We start from the raw sequence: 3,318 nt of genomic DNA, 5'->3' as shown, positions 1-3,318 counted from the left end.
ACACAGGCAGGCAGAGGTAAGCCTGCAAAAGTCATTAAGTCACATGAGAATTTCAATTCCTCACCTGCGTCCACCCAGTAGATCACCGTTCCCTGATTGGAAAAGACCAGCGAGGTGGGGACGCTCGACTTCCTCCACAGCACTGCTTTGTTACGGCCGTCCATCCAGGCGCAGTCCACCTCTGTCTGGCTCTTCCCACCTGCCCCAGATGTTGCTGTGTAGCAAAGTCGTCCAGAAGGGGGATGCAGTGCAATGGATGTGGTGCCCTGAAAGGTCAAAAGTCAAACAAAAATGTATCTGGAAAAGCAAAAAATGTGTCTTGGAACAAGCAAAGGAAAGGAAATCAGAGAAATATCAGATGTAAGAGAGGATAAATGACTATACTGCCTTGTTGTACATCAGGGGTCCTCCATGTTTCTGCTAACTTTTATACAACTAATACAAGACTAAAGAGTCTTTTGACTTTGAATTCAGTCTTTTGAGACTGTGGTGGAGAGGAGAACGCTGAATAAACTGCTATCCATCATGGACAATGATCAGCACCCTCTCCATCACACAGTGGAAAGACAGCGGAGCACCTTCTCCCACAGGCTGCTACAGCTCTGCTGTCGAAGGGACAGATACAGGAAATCTTTCCTGCCACATGCCATTACACTGTACAATAACAGCTGAAAAATAATAATAATAATACAATACTTCTTACCACTACTGTTTGCTTTTGATATTTTATTATTATGTATATAATTTTTTACTGCTTGCTATTTCGATATTTTATTATATATAGTTTGTTCTTACAGTCACGGTACACTTTATTTTCACTGCCATTTGCTTTTGATATTCTTATTTTGATATTCATTTGCATTTGATATTCCTTTTGTGCAATACTTTTTACTACTGTTGACTATTTGGCTATTTTATTATTTTGTTATGTATATAATCTTTTTACTGCTCGCTATTTTTATATTTTTATTATGTATAGTTTGTTCTTTATAGTCTTATTTTCACTTATTTCTCTGTGTGTAATGCTGCTGCTGCACTGCAATTTCCCAGTTTGGGAGTCAGTCAGTCAGTCAGTCTGTCTGTCTAAGAGGTAGCTAAGAGTAAATTTGTATCTTTTAAATATTACACAAGTCATTTACAATAAAAAGGCTCCTGAGAAAACCTAATCATTGCTGTCAAATTTGACAGATATTTCATACTCTGCTTTGGATAACTGCACATTTTGTTTTGTTTCATGAACATCTTGCAGGGTTATTTCAGAATTGAAATTACTGTGCAGAACTTGTGAGTTTGTTCGATGGAAGGACTAGATTTGTTGGCAGTAGTTTGTAACACTGAAATGCATCTTCAACACAGATTAATATTCTTAGATTTAGACAATTGAAAAACTACAGTTAATGTTAATTTACCACCTTTTTCCATTTACATTTTGCAAAATATGGCATAACCCTTCAAAACCACTACTTTCAGTGCAGGAGGCCTTTTGTCAGGACTAAATCAGAATGTCCACAGAAACCGCAGCAAAGCCAAGAGAAGCTGTCGCTGCAGAGTTAAAGAGAAATGTGTGTAGGGATGAAGGAGCCACGTAAATGTCAGAGGTACAGGAGATGATGGATGAGCAGAAAAGAACGAGTGGGAACAGTGAAGCCGAGCCTCCATCACCTTTAGTGATCCCTGCAGCAGTGAGGTGGTGTAGCCATCATGGCGGGAGGTCACATGGAGACTGGGACTCTGGGTGCTGCTCCAGTAGAGGTTGGAGGTCACCCAGTCAACTGCCAGAGCCCTGACTGAATCATCCTTGTGGGAAGGAGAAGTTCAGTTTCCAGAATTAACATTTCACCAGGGTGAAGCTGAATGAGAATCAGTAATTGTTACAGACCTCCTGAAAATTATGCTGCCCAAGATGTTTTCAACAGTATTCACATGGATTATCTCTACGCTATAGGTCTCTCTTTCAACATAGGATTAAAACTCAGACTGATTTACACCTGCCTGCTTAACAACAAAAATAAACCATTTAAACCTGTCAAAATTAGCCCCGTTTTGATTAACAGAGGAAATCAAACAAAGAGGGCAATTATTAATAGAAACCAGGAAACACTCATTTTGTCATCTACAGCAACTGTTAGTGCAGCTCTCTTATTTTACAGCTGGGGTCCATCGAAAATAAAAACAAAACAGAGAAAAACAAAACAATTTATGGATACTGAAATATAATTTTTGCCATAATTGAGAAGTTGCCATTTGCCTTGAAAAGCGATTTATTCCTACCCTCAGCTTCAGAATTTGTCCTGAGGGAGTCAGTCCCTGTCTGGACCTGGAGCTGCTCAGTTTCAGCACATCCACAGATCCTTGTCCTCTATCAGCCACATACAGAGAAAGCTCCTTGATGGAAACGTCCAGTCCCGTGGCCTCGGTTACGCCGGGAATGGCTAACACACGGCTGTTAGGCATTTTTTTCAGAGCGACACCATCACGATGCATGGAGTGCAAATAAATCTACAAGCAGTGGGAGGAGGAGGTAACAAGAGGAAACGTGAAAGAGTGAGCAGGAGAAGAGATGGAAGAAAGTGTATTAACCAAAAAGGCCTCCAACTAGAATGGTTTCTCAAGCTGGTCCCGGCACGACAATGAGACCATTCACCTGGTAGACTGTCGCACGAGACAAAAGCAGGATGAAAGATGACTCCGTAGGTGGAGAGCAGGTAATCATGTCCTTGGAAAGCAGCATCCCCTTTGGGCATCGGCAAACTGCCGTAGGCACCTTCGCAACCGGGGCTCCAGACCTGCCCCTCGCTGCCGGGGCCAGGAGGCAGAGGTGGGAGCACTGTAGGTGGTCACAGGGGCTGGATATGGTGGGTTGGGAAAGGACATGCATCAGCTGGGGAGAGAAGAAACATAGGCTCATAGCTGTACTACCATTTCAGCTGACTTCTTAGACGTTCAAGGTTGCAGCAAACAGTGATATATTCATAAAATGTAAATATATTCAAATAATTAAGCTCTTCAGGAGTTACAACCGCACCAATGGAAGTTGGAGACTCACTTTCAGTCCAAACGGCTGCCCTGGCCTCTTCAGAAGAACCTTTTGATCTTTCCCGGTTTTCTTGTCAGCTGAGCGGATGGTTCGTCTTTTGGTGTCGGACCAGAAGACTCTGTCATTGAAGACGGCCACAGAGAAAGGGCTGGGTGTTTCAGCTAACTGCAGGATCTAGTGAGAGACGGGTACCACCATCACAGTTCACCAGTTGACCGTCTATGTCATGACAAAATCAGGATTTGTCCTCAAATGATGCTGAAGCTTTGTGGGTCATCCAA

Source organism: Chelmon rostratus, chromosome 19 (assembly GCF_017976325.1).
Source record: "Chelmon rostratus isolate fCheRos1 chromosome 19, fCheRos1.pri, whole genome shotgun sequence".
Lineage (NCBI taxonomy): Eukaryota > Metazoa > Chordata > Actinopteri > Chaetodontiformes > Chaetodontidae > Chelmon > Chelmon rostratus.
This window is presented reverse-complemented; position numbering follows the sequence as displayed.